General features: G+C 40.9%; 1 long non-coding RNA gene across 3 annotated transcripts; it reads right to left on the minus strand.

Annotated features, from left to right (window-relative positions):
* Window positions 1-246: 246 nt before the first annotated feature.
* LOC121106338 lies at window positions 247-21,379 on the minus strand. Of its 3 annotated transcripts, none has more exons than XR_005838971.1 (4): window positions 21,248-21,379; window positions 15,925-16,044; window positions 6,461-6,656; window positions 247-596 (listed from the first exon to the last, which is right to left on the minus strand). It is a non-coding gene; the product is annotated as an uncharacterized LOC121106338 (long non-coding RNA). The 3 variants fall into 3 exon arrangements; XR_005838969.1 differs by lacking the exon at window positions 247-596 and adding an exon at window positions 5,078-5,787; XR_005838970.1 differs by lacking the exons at window positions 247-596; window positions 21,248-21,379 and adding exons at window positions 5,078-5,787; window positions 18,072-18,192.
* Between the last annotated feature and the right edge of the window lie 1,106 nt (window positions 21,380-22,485).

Here is a 22,485-nt window from a genome sequence, read left to right on the forward strand (position 1 = left end):
AGTTAACATCCATCACCACACATAGTTACAAATTTTTTCTTGTGATAAGAACTTTTAAGATCTACTCTCTTAGCAACTTTCAAATATTCAATACAATATTATTAACTATAATAATCATGCTGTACATTACATCCCCAGGACTTACTTATTTTTTAACTTGACCACCTTCTATGTCTTTGCTCCACCTCTTCCTCTGGAACATATTTTTTTTTCTTTCTAGATATGATGACTTTGTAATGTGCCGACTTGGCTAGGCTGAACTACATTTCCCAGAATTCCCTTTCTTGTATGTTTCTGGTTAGAACGCTCTCACATGTTGCTACTGATCTGCTAATGCATCCCACATGCAGGAAGCAATTACAGCTAGGCCTGCAATTGTTTTACCTTCGTCTGGATCATCCTTCCACTTCTCTGGCACCCGAACCAGGCTTGCATGTTTAGCTCCATGACATAGGGCCCAGCTTCTGCAGGATACCTTTGTCACCAATGTCAGATGTAATAAGAATGGGCACAGGTTTCAGTTTCTCCTCCAGGGGTTTCAGTTGGTGTTCATGAGTTCCACCCTGCTCGTGATCTCTCCACCCTGAATGCTAGGCCTGTAGATTTCAAGCTTCAGTATCAAATGCAGAGGCAATAGTTTCACAGAAACTGCTTAACCACCTCTCACAATTATATAGGGATATACATATATATCCTCATACAATTATATAGGATATTCTCTGTATTTGTATATCCCTCTATAATCCTTAGTTCCCACAATTACTTATATATATTAATTATAACATATAATTACATATACTATATTATTTGCATATAATATATAATTATATGTAAACTATATCCCTATATATTTATCCCTATATAATCCCTATAACCAGTCCCTATACATAGTATCCCTCTATTATATACACATTCCTATATATTCTTATGTACAAAAAGATTTGTTCAGGAAATTGGCTTACCCACTTACTGTGTGTGTATGTATATATATATATATACATACACACACAATATATATATGTAGTACTTACACACTATACATAAACGTGTATATATGTGTATATAGTATATGCATAGTGTGAGTTTTATACACACACACACACACACACACACGTATACACCCCCTACTGGTCCTGCTTCTCTACTGCCCTGATACACTGCAATACATCTATTAATTTATGAAAGTTCTTTTATAGCAATTACTCTTACATTTCCAGCTATGACTTTTAAGATTTGAACTTCTCTGCTTTCCATATTTTAGAAGCATCTCATAGTTTTTGTTCTCCAACTAACCCCCCACAAAACAATCAGGGATTTACCAGTTTATTTTATTTATTTTCTCTGATTTCTAGGGTTTGGAAGGTATAGAATAAGGCTTTGGTCTGAGCCCAATCTGCTCTTATGAACCAGAATTCTTTAGTAGGTTGGGTTTTTGTTTTTTTTTAAGTAATCTCTACATCCAACATGAGGCTTGAACTCATGACCCCAAGATCAAGAGTCGCATGCTCTACTGACTGAGCCAGCCAGGCCCAGTTAGGTTTTTTTGTTTTGTTTTTAATAAAGTATCTGGAACCATGTTTTAAAAGGCTTAGAAAAATGTCATCATTATAGCTAAGCCTTCTTAGTTTGGACAGTATGAATTTGTGAAAGGTTTAAATATAGAAATTTTAAAGGAACAAAGGGTGAAGCTATAACTTTCTGCATCTGAAAATCACTGACAGGTAGGTTGGTATAATGTTAGAAGTAAAGAACATGTTCTCAAAAAGACACATGATAGAATTTCTACCTATTTAGGGGGAAAGGGAACAAATATTCTGCTTAAATGGTAAATAGCTTCTTTCTGAGAAGAAAATTATCAATTTTACCTTAATTTTTCCATGTCACACTAACATAAGCTTGATTTCAGAAAAAAAAACCTCTCAAAAAACAATTGTCTATCAAATTTTGAACTTTCAAATTTATAAAATGTTAACTACATTAACAAAGCATTGTCACATAACAGAGTTCCTAAATGAATCTCAATTAGCATATCAATTCTTATGTAAATGATGCTTCTGGGTGCTAGAAAAATGAATTCTAGCACAATTTAATTCTTAAATAAATTAAGTTGAATAATCTTTTTGCTGTGTTGTCACTCAATTTTCAAATTATTTATGTTCTTTTTACACTATGACTAGCAACCAAAGGGATAAGTTATATAAAGCATTTTGTAAACTTCAAATCACCAGGAAAAGGTAAGGAAATACATCGTAACCTTTGGTTTGACTAAGCCCTACCCTACCGTAGTGGTCATTGAAAATGGCGTCTCTCATTTGTACATCTGGGAATATTAATTTTTCCCTGTCAACACGCATTATTAGGAGGAAATTATACCATGAAGTTTAAGCAACCAAAGACAAAAGTAACCAAATTAAAGTGTGCTAACAGTATTTGAAGACTAAAACCTCCCTAAGCCCCAATTTGCTCTTTTCTGGTCTTTGGCCTTACATATACAGTTAGGAAAGGAGCACAGACTGTCTGTCCTGGGCACCAAACTGCCAGTTCCAAGACGCTGTATGGTGATGAATTAACTTTACTCAAAGAGAGGTTTGGCCTTTGTCCCTGCTCCTGGGAGTTAATCTTTGTACCCTTGGAATTTCCCGAAGAATTCCGATAAAAATGTGTTACTATTCACAATGGGCCCTCAGACCACACCTAATAGTTTCTGTTAATTAGATGACTCATGGTGGGCACCTGAGAGGCTATGCAAAGAGATAACTCAGTATAGGGGCCCTGCCTACACCAATAGTTTTAAAGTGAGCACTAACCATACTTTAAAGACTTTGAGCCACATTATTACCAATCTTACCTCCCAGGAGGTAATCATAATGTGAGCCATGTTCAATAGTCATGCCTGCTTAATGAAACCTCAGTAAAATCTCGACACCAAAGCTCAGGTGAACTTGTTAGTTGACCACACTCCATGTGTGTACTGCCACACATAGACAACCGGGAGAGCAATGCATCATTGAGGACATGGAAGCTTCAAGTTTGGAGCCTTCTCAGCCCCAGATTCTGCCCTATGCGTCTCTTCCTTTGGCTGGGTCTGATTTGTATCTTTTGCTACAAGAAAATTGTAATCATATATATAGTACTTTCCCGAGTTCTCTGAGTCATCCTATCAAATGATCAAGCCAAAGGAAGTCTGTGAATTTGTGCCCAATTAGCCTGATGAAGGGTGGCCCTGGGAACCCTCAAACTTATGGGTTGTGTCAGAAGTCTTGGGCAGACCTGGCAGTTTAGAGGACTGTGCCTTCACCCAAAGTTGAAGTAGAGATTTAAGATATGCAGGGGCTAGATTTAGTGGCTGATTGGAATTTGGCCTACCGAGGTGGGAGGTTGACGTGGATGACTTGAACCACTTAGATGCCTATATCCCAGTTCTTTATCTCCCTAGTGCCTCTGTTATGTGATTTCCTTCCAGTTCTAGTGAGACTGATGAGTGACTTTTCTTTCATTCATCCATTCAACAAACATTTATTGGGTGTCTATTGTATACCCGACAATGTACTAACACTGGGCACTTCTTGTCTCATGACCCCCAGTGAGAAGAGAGATATAGAACAATTACCCATTCAAATAGTGAGAACATGGAACAGTAGGCCCCGAGCTAGTCTTAGGAGTCTAGAGTCTTCCTAGAAGGAGAAGAGCATTTTAAGCAGAGCAACTAGTGCATGCAAAGTCCAAGGCAAGAAGAAGTAGATCACACTGGAAGAAACTAGAAGAGGCCACCATGGCTGGGCAGCAGAAAGCGAGGTGAGCGGAGATGGGAGAGGGAAAATTTACCTGCTCATGCAGAGCCCAGTGCATGGTATTAAAGATTTTGGAGTTTATTCTTAGAGAAGCAGGAAGCAAGACTTTGAAGGGTTTTAAGCAGTGACAATTACATTTGTGCATTTAATAGTTACTTGACATGCATGGAGAGACCCTATGCCCACTCCAGGGATATGACTGGTATTAGATAACTGTTTCAAGGTGATGATAGTACAGTTAGGAGTGGTGGAAGCAAGTAGATAGATTTAAGATAATGCAGGAGCTGATTCAATAGGATTTGGTGATTGACTGGAAGTTGGAGCACCAATGCAGAAGATCATGGATGACTCCCAGGTGTCAGACTCAGGCAACTAGGGACATGGTGGTGCCATTCACTGAGGCAGAGACTACTGCAAGAGGACTGGTCAGGGAAACACCCCAAGCTCCATTGAACGTGCTGAATTTGATGTACCTAGAAACCATGTGCTTGGAGACGTCTACTATGAAGCTCCATTTATGGGTCTGGAGCTCAGAGGAAAGGTCTATGCTGTATATATAGATCTGCTGGTGTGTAGGAGGTACCTGAATTCATGACGGTGATAAACTTACCTAAGAGAATGTGCACAAAGAGAAACTCTAGTACAACTTTAGTTATCTGCTCTGCGCAAACACATCAACCCTTGAGACCCTTATCAGGGAGTAAAGACTAGGTTGGGGCAGAAGATAGGGGGAAGAGCCAGAGAAAGTAAATACATGTGGTCACCATCTTTCCCTCCTTTTCCACCTTCTTCCTCAAGCAGGAAGTTAGGGAGGACTGTAATGGAAATGGGTAGGTTTTAGGCATTGTCTGGGGGTTATCTGGAGATCAAACTCCTGCTGCTGTAGAAAACTGCCTTCCCAGAGCTAGATCTATGCTCCCTTTGCTAAAAAACAAGCAGTAACTACATAACTAGCACTGACTTTTCTGTGAGGCAATAGAAGTGTTAATTAACTAGATGGGGGGAATCCTGTCACACTTTGTACTATTTCAAATCATCACATTGTACATTTTAAATATCTTATGGTGTTATATTAAGTTAAGCCTCAATAAAGCTGAAAAAAATAATAACTTCAAATAACTTTTTTTTTTAAGGATTTTATTTATTTATTTGACACAGAGAGAGACAGCCAGCGAGAGAGGGAACACAAGCAGGGGAGTGGGAGAGGAAGAAGCAGGCTTCCCAGCGGAACAGGAAGCCCGATGTGGGGCTTGATCTCAGGACCCTGGGATCACGCCCTGAGCCAAAGGCAGACACTTAACAACTAAGCCACCCAGGTGCCCCTTGAATAACTTTTTTGCTTTGTGTTTTCTTTTTTAGGGAACAGGAGGATCTGTTTTGCATGTAAATATTCAGATTCTACTAACTTTTTCATTCTTGACTGTTCTTTTTTTTAAAAAAAGATTTTATTTTTAAGTAATCTCTACGCCTAACACGGGGCTTGAATCTACACTCTCAAGATCCATCAAAAGTCTCACGCGCCACCAACTGAGTCATCCAGGCACCCCTCATTCTTGAATGTTCTAATGCTATTATTCAAAGAGTCTCCTGGAGATACTCGATCAGAAGTCTTGTGGGCAATGAGACCTTTAACCCACGGGTCGTGCACTGCTGCCAGCCCATTTCCCAGGCCCGAGACTCCATGATGATACAGCTTTTCATCCCATTCAGATACACCAGGGTTAAATCATATTCTACGACACAGACCAAGTGATATAACATGAAACTCTCAGCCTCATTTCCTCCACACCAATATTATAAAATGATTTCAGTCTCTTCAGAAGAAGGCCTGACAAAATAGTCACTAAGCTATGGAAAGACTGGGTTTTAGCCAATATCATTTTCTGCCTTTAACCACTTAAATAGCTATGTGGCCGTCCAGCTCTCATGATGACCTTCATTTGTCAGGTGCTTGAAAATAGCGCAGACACTTTTTCCTCCAAAGAAAGGCACCCTCCTGGGAAGGATGAGCCAGAAAGGGAGAGAAGGAGAGAGAAAGAGCCATCAAGCTCACAGCGGGAGCAAGACGTCCTATTTCCTGGGAGAGCCATTTTGATTTGTGCGTTGATGAGGCTGCTGTCTGCCTAGGAATGCCCTGTAAGACCACTGCTCTCCCCTGGCAGGCACAGGATCCTAAAGGAGCAGGCGAGATGGGTGATTTCCTCTCTAGCTTGGCCATGTTTGTTTCCTTGCATTCACACTTACCCTCACTCTGACCATTTCTGTGCACCTCCCCCACCCCAACCTGGCTCCAGAAAGATTTTACACCTATAAACCTCCAGGAGAGCCTTCCAAAAATTTTTTTCAGAAAAAAATACATAAAGTGCTGGCTACTTGTACATGAGAAGCTGGCTGCTTCTCATGCTCTTCGTTATGCAAAATATTTCTAGAGTATATGTTGTACGCCCAGTTCTTCTTCTGCCAAGAGAGAACCTTGCCTGATCAAAAATGTTTATCATCTGTACAATATTTCATGGAAGTTGATATAACTGAGAACTATTTTCTCTCTCATACCCTACTCTTATATTTAATGACCATGTGAGGAAAGAAAGCTGATTAAGAAGGCATTTGAATCTAAATCACTCTATATTTGAAACTAAATGAGAGCCAGGACAAATACAGATACGCACAATTTTGTAAGTAGTCAGAGACGTCCTTTGTTCCCAAGCCTCCTTTCCTAGAGTGATCCCCATGAGAGTTTCTTCATATTTGTGGGGAGGGTCCATAATCCAGGTTAATGGCCATCGATGAAAATGCCGTGAGCACCAAAGGGCTGGTTTTCAACACATCAGCAATATCTTCTTCTTGGTTATATAAGTAGATCCACTTAGAAAGAGAAGGAGGAGAGCAAGGTCTTGATATTTGTGATATTAAAAGAAAATCCAAGGGGATCATGAGGGAACTTCTGTGGTTCTGTTAATATTCCATCTCATGGATTCTAGTTCAACAGCTATGTTTCCATGAAAACTCACCCAACTGTACTTATGATCTGTGCATCTCTCTGTTTTATACTTCAAAAGAAGTTCATATTTTTAAAAATCCATTAACATAATTCATCTTCCAAAGCCTGATAAGCAGATGACATCCAATCCATGGCGAATCTACCCAGAGCTATGTTGTCGAATATGGTATCCACTAGCCTCATGTGGATATTGACCCCTTGAAATGTGGCTAGTCCAAACTGACACGTGCTGTAAGGATGATATACACACTAAATTTTAAAGACATGGTATGAAAAACAGGTAAAGTATGTTATTAATAATTTTATATCAATGATATGTTGAACTCATGTATTTTAGATATATAGGGCTAAAAAATATATATTGTTAAAATTAGTCTCACCTGTTTCTTTTTGCTTGTTATATGGCTACTGGGACATTAGACAGAACATCTGTGGCTCACACTATATTCTCTTGGACAGAATGGCCCTAGTGTCTCTAACTCTGCCACTAGGCTGAGTGTGAGGTTAATTATTGTAAATCCTGGCTTCACACACTCATACCTCATGCCTATACACCAGTTCCCAATGAAAGAGCACAGAATATTTTCCCTTCTGGGAAAAAGAACAATGATTTACCTTGATTTGCAAACTTGGGTTAAATATACCCGCATTATACTTGACTTATTTTAATTAACACTCAACCAAATTGTGAATTAATAACAGTGAATGGTGTAAAATGTTTTAAAGTTAAAAATAGTAAATGTAGGGACACCGGCTGGCTCAGTGGGTATAGAGTGTGACTCTTGATCACTCTTGATCTTGTGAGTTCAAGTTCGAGCCCCACGTTGGGTGTAGAGATTATTTAAAAAAAAAAAAAAAAAGGAAAAGTAACACTTCTAAAACAGACAAATCTGGAAAGTCAGAATTCAGACATCATTAGTCCAGACCACTCTAGCTAGGGAAATAGTACAACCTTTCTCAGGTTAAAAGACTTCCCCTTTGTCTAATATTTCTACTTTCTGCTGGATACTTTTTCACAATTGATATTTAAGCTGTAGAAAACATTCCTCCATCAGCGGAATCTGGCACAATGGCAGGCTCTTCAGATAGCAGGGCTGGCATTTTTCAAATTCACTCTGGATTTGTTAAGTGGTTTGCAGCTGAGAAGCTAGATGAGCTGACTTTTCACTGTATGAATTCTAAAAATGCTCAGAGGAAAGCATCTTAAGAATTGCGATATTCTGTGGGCTATGTAATCAGTACATTATCAAAATATATGCATTTTTGATTATTACAGTAATCTAAAAATTGCTAATTATATAAGAGCTTGCTAACTAAAACATAATTACAGTTAACACATTATTTGATGTGTATTCCTGTTATTGGCAAACTCTGAAACTAGTTACATATTTTTCCTTGAAAATTTGAAATCCGTTCCAAAAGTGTTAGACTCAGTCAAAGCTAGAAGCATTTGATTAGGCTTAGGAAAATTACAATCTTCTACCATGACAGTCACTGGGGAAACATCTACCAATGGAAGTGTGAGAAAATTGTATACCAGAGGCAAGGGGGAGGGAAAACTCACTGCGACTGCATTCTTCTGTTTGCCGAGGTTCCAATTCCCACTCTTAAAACTGATTATTCCCTTGCAGAGAGCTCACAGCTAGAACATTTGATGTTTTTATATGTAATGCTAACCATTTTTACATTTGATAGCTGCTGGAAAAATCAAAGCCTCGGGATCTATAGGACAAACATTCTTTGAAAGCAGCAACACTATCAAACAAATTTCATTTGATACTGCACTTGACTCAAAGATTGCTCTACCTGTTACTATTAAACAAGGTATTCAGAACAAAAAGAACGTGGGAAATGAGAGGGAGGGAAAAGGAAGAAAAGGCTGTCAAGGGGAGGGAGAAGGAAAGAGAATGGAATGGTGCATCTTCCAGAAGTCATGAAAACTGTTGATTTGAGCTTATTTGATACTTGATGTAAATGGTATAAGTGCAAGCCCACCCAAGTCCTGGGAAATTTCTCTGTGTGGAAAGAGCAAGTAGGCTGATGAAATAGCTATAGTTAAGCAATGTTAAGTTATTAGTCTTCAGAGCCTATTAGGTTGGAAATTTAAAATATATTGTCCTTACAGCAAGCCAGAAGACATCTCTTCCAGGCATTTGTTGGCTAGCTCTCCAGCATACATGCCTTTTTACCACCATTTCAACAAGACCCCAATCGCCCCAACATCAGGGTTTAGATGCGACTAACCCCATTTCCACCTCCAGGGTAGACCCTGATTGGCTTTAGTCAATCAACGTATCCTATTTGCCAGGCCAGAGTACTCCATTCAGGAGTACATTTAGGCAGAAGATCCCATCAGGGCAGTGGGGCCAAAGAAGCGATGTTTGGGGGCTTTCTGGGAGAGAATCATGAGTTTCCTTCTCCCTACACAGTCATGAAACTAGCAGCCCCAGTTGTGGCTGGCGCTGTTCGAAAACTGCAATGGTTAACCACTTTGAAAATGAAGTTAATTCTGTGACACACAGAGAGGAAACAAAACTGGACCCCCGGTGGTATCTTTGCTTATTAAATTAATTTTATTGAGAAATTAATAACAAGATAAAATGCACCCATTTTAAATATATAAAAAGGTGATAGTTTCAGGGTGCCTGGGTGGCTCAGTCAGTTACGTGTCTTACTCTTTCTTGATTTACGCTCAAGTCATGATGTCAGGGTTGTGAGATTGAGCCCCACCTCAATGTGGAACCTGCTTATTAAGATTCTCTCTCTCCCTCTGCCCCTCCCTCACCACCATTCACACTCTCTCTCTCTCTCTCTCTCTAAAAAAAAGAAAAGAAAAAAGAAAAAAAAGTTGATAGTTCCTTTTTACCTTTTTATTTTGGAATAATTTTGGACTTACAGAAAAATTGCAGAAGGAATACACAGAGCTGCCATACACCTCCCAGCTCCCTAGTGTTATCACTGCTCAAGGATTGATAACATCCATCTTGAACTTGTCTCTGTCCACCTTCACACCCTATTCCACCACTTCACGCAGAGCGTGGTTCATTCACCCCCTCCTATACTAGTGCTGCTGTCATCACACACTTCCTTCTACATGTGCTAAAAGCCACAAATACATTCTCATTCATTTTGATTTGCATCGTCAATTATTTGAAAAAAGATAAAAAGTGAGAAAGTCGTTAATATTTACTAACATATTTACTGTGTCTGCTATTCTTTGTTCCTTATGCAAATCTGAGTTTTTATCAGGCTGTTTCATCAGCCCAAGGAACAAATTTTCCTTAACACTTCTTTGTTAAGACAGACTTGCCCGAAAATGTCTGGTTTTTTGTCTGTCTTTTTAAAGGATATTTTTGCTAGATATAGAATTCTAGGTTGACTTTTTTCCCCTTTCATCATTTTCAGAACAGAAATATTCTGTCTTCCAGCTTGTATTGTGTCTGGTGAGAATTTGCTGATTATACTTTTTCCTCCCGTGTTTAATTCTTCCCTTCCCTTCTCCTCATACTGCTTTTAATATTCTATGTTTATCATTGTTTCTTGATAGTGTGGTTACGGATTTTTTTCAGTTGATTTGGAAAATTGAGGGCCATTACTTCTTCAAACATCTTTTTCTTCGAATGAATTGTTTTCTCCTTTCTCCTCTCCATCTGTACTCCAATTACATGTATCTGAACCACTTGGTATTTATTGTCCTACTGGGTGCTAAGGCTCTGTTCATTTTTTTCATGCTTTTCTTCTATCTATCTATCTATCTATCTATCTATCTATCTATCTATCTATCTATATATGTTAGAGAGACAGAAAACAAGTGTGTGAGAGAGAGCACGAGCATGGGGAGGGGCAGAGGGAGAAGGAGAAGCAGGCTTTCCACTGCAGGAAGCTTAACACAGGGCTCGATCCCAGGACCCTGGGATCACCACCTGAGCCAAAGGCAGATGCTTAACCCACTGAGCCATCCAGGCCCTGTGCTTTTCTTCTTTCTGCTTCAGTCTGGCTACCCAACATTCTTCTGCAATGTTTTTAAGTTCACTGCTCTTTTATGCATGTCTAATCTGCTGCTAATCCCATCTAATGAAATGTTTACTTCAGACATTGTGTTTTTCAACTCCAGAAATTTCCATTTTGTTCTTTTTAAATTTCTTCTATCCTGCTCTTTATGCTCTTGCTTTTCCTTAGATACTTGAACATACAATAGTTGCTTTAAGGGCTTTTTCTGTTGATTCCATCATTGCTGTCATTTTTTTTTTCTTTTTTTGTTTCTGTTTTCCTATATTGACATGAATTTTTTTTATTGGATGCTGGATATTGTAACTATTACACTGTTGAGCATCTGAATTTTTTTTCTTCCTGTAAAGGATGTTGAATTTTGTTTTGGCTGGCAGTTAAGTCACTTGCAAGTCAATCTGACCCTTTTGAAGTTTGTTTATAAGCTTTTTGGGGGTTTGTCTAGAGTAGTCTTTAATCAAACGCTAATTTAATCCCACTACTAAAATGAAACACTCCTATCAACTGCCTGAGCATTCAACTAGATCTCTGAGTTCTGACTAGTCAGAATATCTTCTAGCCTTGCATGATCCTGGGAATGGTCAGCTTAAATAGTTGTTCTTCGCCTGTCTGTGGTATTTCACGTGACACATGCATAGCTTAGCATTCAACCACAGCCTTAAGACCACCCCTATGCAGATTAACACATTTCTGGAACTCTGTCTCTGCTGGTTTTCTGCTTGGTGTTAACACGCACACACCTGCACACAGCATGGTCTGAGAGCCCGCTAGCTCCAAAGCATGCCACCTTGGCTATGCTGGGGAACCCACTACTGACTTTGGAACCACGCTATCTCTACGGCCATCCCGCCAAATAGATGCCCCACTCCTGCCTCTCCCCTCAGTTATGTCAGTTCCAATTAAGTCTCATGCTGTTGGAACCTAATATCATACCAGGGACCCCAGGTGGAAGAGAGTCTAGTTTTTAGCTTTCTAGTCTCTGAGCTCAGGGAGGCACATCAGAAGGAGACTGGTATGGATGCTTAGCAAGCCACTACATATTGATCACATAAAATATTTCAAACCATGACAAAAAACCACAGAGTGAAATTCATTTAGCATTCATGAGCATGTCAACCAGTTTATCAAATATTAAAGTTTGTCATACCTGCTTCACACTACTTTTAAAAACATAACATTTAATAGATACATTAAAAACCTTAGTTTTACCCCTTGTAGATTTCATTCCCATTCCCAGTGGTAATCACTATTTTGAATTTTCATTTATTTTATTATGTGCCTAGAAAGATATATCAAGAATATACAACTACAAGTGTGACTAATATTTCCAATGCCCAATTTCCATTACTTCGTATCAAAAAATATTTTTAGGGGCACCTGGGTGGCTCAGTCACTGGAGCGTCCAACTCTTGATTTCAGTTCAGGTCATGATCTCAGGGTTGTGGGATCAAGCCCTGCATTGGGCTCCAAGCTCAGCAGGGAGTCTGTTCCAGATTCTCTCTCTTTCTGTCTCTCACCCTCTGCCCCCCTCACCCCCATGCTCACTCACTCTCTCTCTGCTCTCTCTCAAATAAATAAATAAATCCTTAAAAAAAATTTTTTTACACGTATGTAGCTCCTGTGATGGACACTTCTTGTGGTCTCCTAGGTGGATAGGCCTAGCTCTTCCCTGAGAAGAGGAAATTTGAGGGAAAGATCTTTCCATCTCTCCAGCTATGTCATTTCTCTCAGGTAAATGTGCTTCACTGCCCCTTAAATCACAAGGAGTTCTCTGTCTCTGCCCATTTTGACTGAGGTAAATGGGGCTGGGCCTTCTCCAGCTGTCCCAGGTATCACTGTCCCAGGTATCACCTCCCCCGGCCTGCTCAGGGAATGAAGTGAATACATCCTGGAACCCATGAACTGCAGCAGTTCTAGACTCAAGGGGTTTGAATGCCTAGAGTTGGGATTTACTGGGACAGGTGTCAGGGTGGGTGCCTTCACTCTGGGTCCATAAGTTCTCTGTCAGAATATCTGAAATCAAACAACTCTTACCAACCAAAAGAATCCATTTTTTTTTCCTGAATCTGCCCTACCCACAAAAATTTTCTATTTTTCCATTGATATCATTTTGGTTTTGTTTCTCCCAAATGAATGCCATGACGTTATTATGCACAGACAGCATTCACACTTTCTCTGAGTAGAGTTACTTCACAATGGAGAAACTCAAATCCACATTAGTTCTCCAATTCTGAGAGAAAGAGGAAGATAGGCCGATGAGATGGGAAGGGAAAATCTCAGTATACATTACATTTCACAAATATATCAACAACCTAGACAAGAGGATGAACTAGCTTACACTCAAGATATATCAAAATATATCAAGATATTTTTGCAATATGTGAATCACAGGACTCCTTCCACCTTTTTTGAATTTTTTTCTAGTATAATTCTATAAAGCATATTTTGCCAAATGACAACTCCCAACAGTAGATGATAATGTATTTCTGTCAATAGGGAACAGTTATAATATGGCCATGCTCTACGAAACTGGTGATATGATTCTAATTACTCCATTTTTCTTTTACTTTCTTTTGTTCAGTGACATACTTATCTCTCCAGATCTGGTTTCTCTGTGGAAGAAGCTGAAATTATGCTCTAGAGTGGTTTTCTCTGCGTTTCTTTCTACCTTATCTTTGTAAGAGACAATGGTTTGTCTACAAAAATTTGTTGTCCCATTATTAAATTTTAGAAGCCAAGACCTACTATCTAATATGCATCACTTCTTTTCAGAGCTACTTTATTCTGGAGGGCAAAAAAAAAGAAAAAAAGAGAGAGAGAGCACTGACATATGTCCCTGGCTAGCTTACAAAACCTTAAATGATTTTTCTTTTCTTAATTTAAAAGATGGCAAAATGATTTTTCTTTTTTTAATTTAAAGGAAGGTGATTTATCTGAAAATTGTCAGCAAATAAATGAGCACAGGCCACATACCATCAACTTCCTGAGAGTCGGGGTAATACACTGGATAAGCACACAGATTGCAGAGCAAAAAAACACTAAGGACTGAATCCTGACTCTTACACTAAATAGAAATGTAATTTGGGCATAGCATTTTACCTCTAGGATTCTATTTTCTTCTCTTTAAAAGGAGCTGATAATGTCTCATCACCGATTTGTGAGGATCACGTGAGATAAGTTTTGGAAGCACCTGGCATGCACGTGGTATTCATTCACTCATTCTATGCAACATTTAGCTACCTACATTTCTGAAAACATAAACTAGTTTGAAGAATAATCTTATACTAATGCTCACAATGAGTAATTTTAAGCTTTGGGGGAAATAACTGATTAAAAAAATTGCAATAGAAATATTTAACAGAGAAATTTAAACTACTTTTACCATTACTGTTGAAATAGATACATATGATAGTTGACCAGATAGACACTTACGATATATTCAAAACCTGTGAATAAACCTGTGAAGTATTATTTTTAAATTTTTAAAAAAGACTTATTTGTTTACTTGAGAGAGAAAGCAAGTGTGGAGCCAGACACGGGACTTGATCTCATGACCCTGAGATCTCAACCTGAGCTGAAATCAAGAGTTGGTCGCACAACCGATGATGCCATCCAGGTGCCCCATGAAATATTCTTTTAAATACGTTTCATTACAAATTTCTACTGCTCTTATCATGAGAAATAAACATGAACAGAAAAAAATCTCAGTCATAAACATTTGCCCAGGGACTCTCAATATTTAGAGCAGCCATAGATGTCATTGCAAGTTTTGTGCAACATTTTTTCCCATTGATTCAAGGAAAAAATTGAATAACTTAGTATCATCCCTTAAATTTCGCTTCAGACACATCCTATTTCAAGGGCATGTCTCCTTGTGTTTAAGACTAACTAAGCCCAAATAACCATCAATAGTGGAGCAGTTAAATAAATTACGGCACAGCCATACAACCAATGCCCAAACTTGAAAAAGACCCCTCTGTGCTAATATGGGAAAGATCCCCCTCATGTTAAGTTAAAAAGCAGAAAACAGTGTGTGGTATGTAACCTTTTGTGTAAGAAGTGGTGGGGGGAGGAGCGGAATAAGAATATTAATCTGTATTTGCTGTATATGCATAAAGTAATACTGGAAGGATACATATAAGCTCTCCTGTTTCTATTATGGAGAAGAAAAGTGTGGACAGGCATGAAAATAGGAGTGACATTTTTAATGCATATATTTTGATATCATCCTGATTTTTAAAAACATGTGACAGAATATCTATAAGCATAGAGTTTTTCATAAACCAGGAAAATGACATTACAAATACGATTCAGTGGAAAAGCACGTTATAGAGTAATATATACTGTATGATGCCATTTTTGAAAAATTACAAGCACATATGTTCACATGCATGGAGATATGTAGTGGGGTGTTGAGCAGAATTGTAACGCATGGTAAGATTTCAGGTCACTCCTTCAGATCTTTGCTGACCTTTCACCTTCTCTCATCTCTCCCGTCTATTAGAAGTGCAATTTGTACCCCTCCCCCTACCCATATGATCCCCCTTTATTCAATTTTTCTATTCTATTTCTCTTCTAGCACTTATCACCTTCCAACACACAGTATTTTTAACCTCCTTATTTAAATACATAGGAAAAAAAGCCTGGCATTTAGTAGGTGCTCAATAAACACTTGTTGAATGAATGAACTAATTATTGTCTCTACAGAAGGTCAGTGCTGTACAGAACTGAACAACAGAACTGCTTCCATTCAGTGACATCCCTGTCACAGAAGACTGAGAATTTTTCTCACTTTGAATTTGCAAATTCTGTACACAAACACGTGATTTGTCAAATCTTTTTGGAATGGTTCAACAATAGGAAAGTTTGTAAATACATTCTGTATGTTCTCAGACACCATTAAGGAAGTGGTGGTTGAGCTTTCGAAAGAGAAAACTGAATCTCCCATTCCCTTCTATTTTGTTCTATTTTCCTTTGCCCCCATCACCTTTCTTTTCTCTTCTATATCAACATCTGTGTCGTGATTTACATGGATTTATTCTTATGATTGGGGCCTCGGCAAAGTGAAGCCATAGAGAGGGAAAAGGGTATGAAATCTGGATGAGGTTGGCAATAGGAACTCACCCCTTTAAAGAGAGCAGCCTTTTGTCCAAAAGGATGCAGGAAAATCCACTTGATTTTGAGAGACATTCTTGAGAGGGGAGGCTAGGAAACGCCCTTAATCACCATTTTCCAAGATCTGTCCTGTGGAATACAATTTTTCCATAGTTATTAATAGATTTTATGCAAGCAGGAAGGATTCTGTATTCGAATCAGCTTGGGAACACAGAGCTAGACTGTGTCCTTCATGCAAGACTGTCCTGAGCCTTTAGGATTCTACCATATAATATGAATCTCCAAAAAGGAATTTTCATTTGCAGCATTTCTCCATCTTTTGTTTGTTTGGAACCCATTTCTCTGCAAATCATCTTGTAGGACAAGTCTTCCATCAGACACCTTTTGAGAAAAAACAGAGGGGATTGGCTAGAACTGGGCAGGGTGCCACGTTTTCTGCCAAGCAGTTTGGGGATCAAGTCAGAGCTCGCTCCAAGTGCCAAGGGCCCAGGGCGCACAATCTTCCAGGGAATGGCAGTGTAGCAGAGTGGAGGAGCCCAGGCTTGGAAATCAGAGAGATGTGGTGACCAAACCACTTTCTAGTTGGGGGATCTGGGCAAGTCCTTTAATCCTCCACAATCTTGTTTGTTCACTTATGAAATGGAGATAATTATCCCCCCCCATCAAGTAGTGGTGAGGAATTAAATGGGATATCCTATATAAAGCATTCAGCATAATGCCTAACAGAGTGACTTTTCAATAAATGAGAGTAGTTGTATTCAGCAGTTAGGGAAGTTTTATATTTTGTTTGTTAGTGTTGAGAATCTGTAGGCTGGTTCAATTCTGCATCTGTAGGGATATTTTGCAATGCCATGGATACCTCAGTTTCCAAACTTCTCTCTAGACCTGCAAGTTTTGCAATTGCAGAAATCTTTCCAGATCCCACCAGACAATGGACTCAGGCTATGGCTTCTCATGCCCCACCCCCAACCCCCTGGCTCTGGCTGGAAAAGCTCAGCACCAGGTCCTGGCGAGCTTGTATGTTGACCGAGGCAGTACCTCCTGCCAAGACTGTAGTTCATATCTGCATCTCTCCTTCTTTATTCTACATTCCACCTGACATGCCAAGAAACAGCAACACAGTGGCTGATCTTCCGTTAATATATCAAACCATATTAGAATAGTTGAGTAGATTACTGGTTTTTACAAGTGGCCATTTTTTCTTACCAAAACGTTTACATTAGCTAAGACCTTTTATAAATTCTGTGGAGAAAATGCCAAGCCATAGACACAAATAGTCCCGCGATGGAGTTTTAGGCACAATACATTCTTTGGGCCGTAGTGCAGTGGACTGCCTGCCAGAGAAAGGGGTACTTATTGACAGGACTTAAAGGCACCTATTGACTAGAGGTCAATTATTGCAAACAATAGCCTTCTTAGCCTGGTCTAGATAATCCGGCAGGGCAATGACAGTATAACAAAGTATCCGATTTATATGTTTAATTCAATCTAACTTTTCCCAAACTGCCTTGCTCATTTTTGAACGTGTGCTTTACCCAGAAACACTTGGTTGCATATGCTTTTTTTGCTCATAATCAGAGCTTTTGGAGTCATCTAATGGGATCCCAGCATATGGCCCTCACTGATTTGCTGCTGCCTGTTGAGCACTTCCAAATATCTTGTCCAAACTTGAGAGGGGCAGGCAAACACATGACTTCCTCCTACATTTGCTTAGGACAACTGATTTGAGTGCTTTTTAGAGAAACATCCACAAAGGTTTTCCTTTTCTCCAAAAACATCTTTATTTCCAAAGGCCAAATGTATTTTTTTCCATTCCTTTCACCATTTAAATCAATTAGTTAAAGTTCCTATTTAGAAAAAAGAAAGCGTTTGATCAAAATTAAATGACTTTGCCAGAGGGAAAAAAAAATCCACCTTGGAATCGAACTCTCTCAAATCGTATGCGTCCTTTCCTTGTTTGCTCACTCCACAAATACTTATTGAGAGCTGACTGTTGTAAGACATTACGTAAGATTCTGTGAGTGAAACACGGATGAATAAGTCACCAGCCCTTTCCTCAGCAGGCCTATATTTTCTTAGGGGAGGCAAGATTTAGGTGCAAGTATGTGTAACAACACTTAAAGGAGGAGAGGAAAAGGAGACACAGTGCCACGCACCGTAACTCGGCCGAGCAAGAGATTAGTTCTTCCTGAGGGAGGATTTGTGCATGCTGCGGTGTCTCCTTTCCAGAACTCTCTGGACAGTCACTCTTCTTTCAATCGATGCCTGATGATGCCCTGACAGTGTGCAATGGTTGGGTTAAAAATTAGAACCACACTTCCTGGGGACCAAAATCAACCCGGAGAAACACAATATATACAAAAACTTAAAAAAAGATATACAAATCTGGGTGCTGATTTTGAATCTAAAAGATTAAGTTCTTGTTGTCTACATACATGAACTCAGAAATAACCCTGTTTGACATCTGCATCTACAAAAGCTTGACCTATGGTGCGAAATGCTAGGGAGTTAATTCTCTTAACATTGATAAAGGCCTGGAGGAAGATGATGGAGGCATGTGGAAAATGCCCCCTGCACAGAAGAGAAGCCCCAAGAGTAGCCGATAACCACTCGGCTGCAAATGTTTGCAAACAGATGCCCTCCGACACAGCACTGGCATGAAGGGAACTCGGAGAACATTAGTCACTTCCTCACTGGAGCACTGGGAAGGCCAGCATCGGCCTGCTGGTGAACAGCAAAATTTAAAATAACCTGACTAAATTAGAGAAGTGGTCAGAATGCTTTTTTTAAGTTCACTGGCGATAAATACAGGGTAGTGCCTTCACGAGAGGGAAATGAAGTGTACAAATAGAAGGTGAGACGTGACCGGCTCCAGGCGAGGACATCTAAACAAGAGTCAGCCATGAAAATAGATAAGCTGCAATCAGTGGTAAAACCAGCTCTTAAAACACCGCAGTGTTGGGATGCACAAACAAGCGCCTGGAGGAACAGTGACATCATCCTCCCTACTTGGTATTAGCTCAACTTTCCCCAGAGCACTGCATCCATTCCTGAGGTCCGTAGTTAGAGGGACACCAAGAACTTGGGGAACGTTCTATCCCTAAATTCAATGGGGAATAGAAAACAAGATGTATGCAAACAAGTAAGAGACAGAGATCATTCAGACTAAAGAGAAAGCCAAGAGATGATTGGATTGGCGTCTTTAACTGGCAAGCTTATATATGTTTTTTTTTTTTTAGTCAGCTGTTCTCTGTTTTCACTAGGTAGCAAACACACTTTTTAAGCTACCCCAAATATTGGGGGTTAAATATTAAGAGAATTGTCTCAAATGGGGTTCAAACCCTCGTTTCGACAAATTCTTGTCTAACTGAAAGCGTCCCTTGCTAGGGTAAGGGCATCTGGAGACCTGCTTGGGGGGGTCCTACTCTTCTTGGTTTGAATTAGTTTAACATTGGTAGAGATTAGTCCGCTAACTAGGTTCTCTTTCTTATGATTTTTTAAGGCTTTTTTCCTCTTCCTGGCCTACAGTTTGTAGCACTCTGCCTCCTCTGTGTTCTCATAGTAAGGCTCTAGTGGGGGCCCTGATCTAGTGCCCCGCCCCTCGCAGGCCATCAGGGAAACTCGCCCAGCTCCTCAGCTCTCACTGACCTTCCTTCACGCACCTTGCCTCAACTGAAACTCGCTTCCCCCCAAGGACACTTCTTCCTATTGCTCTCACGTTTCTCCCCTCCTCCCTATTTTGGTATCAGGAGGTAGGGCTGCCATCCTCGCCCTCCTCATTTCTACTCCCACCCCCTCCTATTGTTTTGTCTTGCAAAAAAAATAAATAAATAAAAACAATTCCACTCTCTGAGCTCCGTGGTTTTCAGCTCTGCCTCTCCTTGTCATTGTCTTCTATCAGGGTCCTTGCCACTCCCCTCCCTGTTATTGATCCAAGTCTTAGCCTCTGGTCTACAAGCTCTGCCACCCCCAGGAGCTTCAATGCACACGGGACAATCATTCAACAAAACGGCCCCTCATTCCTCAAATGTTCATCTCCATTGTTTTGCTCTCCTTCAAGTCATCTACCCCAGTGCACACACATCGGGTCTTGCCATCACGCACAGCTCCACGTCCAGAATCCTGGATGCAACCACGCTCTGCACGCGGCTCCTGCGTCCGGGCTCCTTCAGCCCCTCCCACCGAGCCCACGGCCTTCAGCCTCTTCCGGACTTCCGGTCCGGCGCTCCGTCCTCAAGCGCAGCGCGTGGAACTTCTCCCATCTTCACTTCTCTCCTTGTCCAACAGAGAGCCCGTGGCTCAGCAATTTTCTAGCACTGTTGCCAGTACTCTAAATTCCCTTGCCCCTTCAGCTTTTTTTGTTTCCCTTGTCTGGCAAAATCTTTCCCCTGATGAACCCAGCCAACTACGACCAGCCCCCAGCAGCCGAATCCTTCCGAAGAAGGCCACGCAATAGAGCCGATTTGCTTTACCGTCAAATGCAGAAAAGCTAATCACAGGTGAATCCTCTTACCACCTTTCTCCGATTAGCTACCTCACTCTCCTTCTTGCCACAAAACCTCCGGCCAGGCTTCTCGCCGCCTTGGCTGACAGCGGCACTCACACCGCGCACGCACGCACGCACGCACGCACGCACGCCCCTCCCTCAATCTCCGCAGAAAATTTGCGTGCTGCAACCTGAGCGCAGTTAAAGCTGTAACACGAGGACTCTTCCGTGGTCTGGATACCAGACATTCACAGCCGTCCCTCCACTCGGGCTTTGGCTCCCTTCGGGGCCTGTCTCCTCAGGACCTTTGCACTGTCTGGTGACTCTTCTCCCTCAGAGACAATCTGTCTCTTGGCAGAATCCTTTAGGATTCTTTAGAATACGCTTTAGGACCTGCCACTTACTCAGCCTCTTATGGCCACTCAGCCACTTCTTAGCGTCCTCGTCATAGTCAAAGCACTTGAATTTTTTATCCTGTCTTCCCCAACCTCCACTTGCCACTTACTCCCCGACCCCTCATTCTGGCGGCTACTCCATCCTCTGTTAAAACTGGTCTTGCTAGGGTCGCCATGACCTTCGTGTCCCTAGATTCAGTGACCACTCATCTCGCTGCTCAGACAGCGTTGCTTAACCCCCCGACCACACTGTCGCTCTTGGCAACTCTTTCGTGGGCTTGGTGATGCAGGGTTCTGCTGGTCTTCCCCTTACCTCTCTGGCTGCCACCTTCCCTTCGTGAACTCACCCTCCTATATTTGGCCATTAAATAGTCACCCGTGGTGCCGGGTTCTCTCTTTTTCCCCCACTCTGTATTCTCTTCCCATGCACTCTCATCAATAGCAAACTTACCCGTGACTGACAAATGCCTGTCTCCAGACCAGAGATTCCATCAGGGCCTCAGACCCATTTATCCACCTGCAGGTGTTTCTCCATATGGATGTCTCACAGGTACACCTACAGTTCCAGAACTAACTTCTTGATCTCTCCACCCACCAATCCACGGCCCTCTTCTACTTCCCTTTTCTCAGCAGAAGACACTCCCACCTTTCCTGTTATAGAAGCCAGGGACCTAGGACTCACCCTTAACTGCCCTTTTTCCCTCACCCACATTCGGATTCTCTCTAGTCCTATTGATTTCATCCCCTAAATATCTCCCAAATGCATTCTCCACCTCACCCCAAGCCACCACGGCCTCCTGTCCACATGACTTCAGGAGCCTCTTCCTATAATAACCTAGGTCATTCACTATTCTCCCAGTCCCCACACTCTATTCCCACAACATAATACTGAGAATGCTGCTTTTCTACTTAAAACCCTCCAACAGCTTCCATTGCTCTAAAAATAAAGAAGATCCCTGGGTGGCACAGTGGGTTATGTATCTGACTCTTGATTTCAGCTCAGGTCATGATCTCAGGGTTGTGGGATCGAGCCCTGCATGGGGCTCCACACTTAGCGTGGAGTCTGCTTGTCCTCTCCCTCTGCTCCGCCCCTGCTTGTGCATACACATGCACGCTTTCTCTCTCAAATAAATAAAACCTTTAAAAAATTTTTTAAATAATAAATAAAGAAGAAATTCTTTACCCTGCTTCTTCAGATAGATGCCACAGTGGCCTCTCAGGTCATGATTCTTCATGCCACAGGGCCTTTGCTCACGTAGTTTCCTGTGTTTGAAATTGTCAGTTCCTTAGTTAAGACTTCTCTTGTGGCTCTGATGCAAGTCTCCCTACTATAAAATATCCTCTAGTGTGACTTCAACTTTGCAATTGTTGGTATGATTAGTATGATTGTTTGATTAATGTCTTCTCCCTTAACTTAAACGGGGGTGGGAGGCAGGGGCAGGGGGGAAGAAGGGGAGGAACTCCTTGAACACCGGGACCACAGTTGGCCTATCTCACTCCTGTTATGCCCAGGGTTTGGCACAGAGTCAAGAGCAAGGTAGTTAATCAATAAATAGTTGCGGAAGGAAGGAAGGAAGGAAGGAAGGAAGGAAGGAAGGAAGGAAGGAAGGAAGGACCAGTATTTTTCTTTGCGTAAACCTATATAAATATACATGTACCATCTAATTCATAACTTAATTCTTGGGAAAG

Source organism: Ursus maritimus, unplaced genomic scaffold, assembly GCF_017311325.1.
Source record: "Ursus maritimus isolate PB19 unplaced genomic scaffold, ASM1731132v1 scaffold_31, whole genome shotgun sequence".
Classification (NCBI taxonomy): Eukaryota; Metazoa; Chordata; class Mammalia; order Carnivora; family Ursidae; genus Ursus; species Ursus maritimus.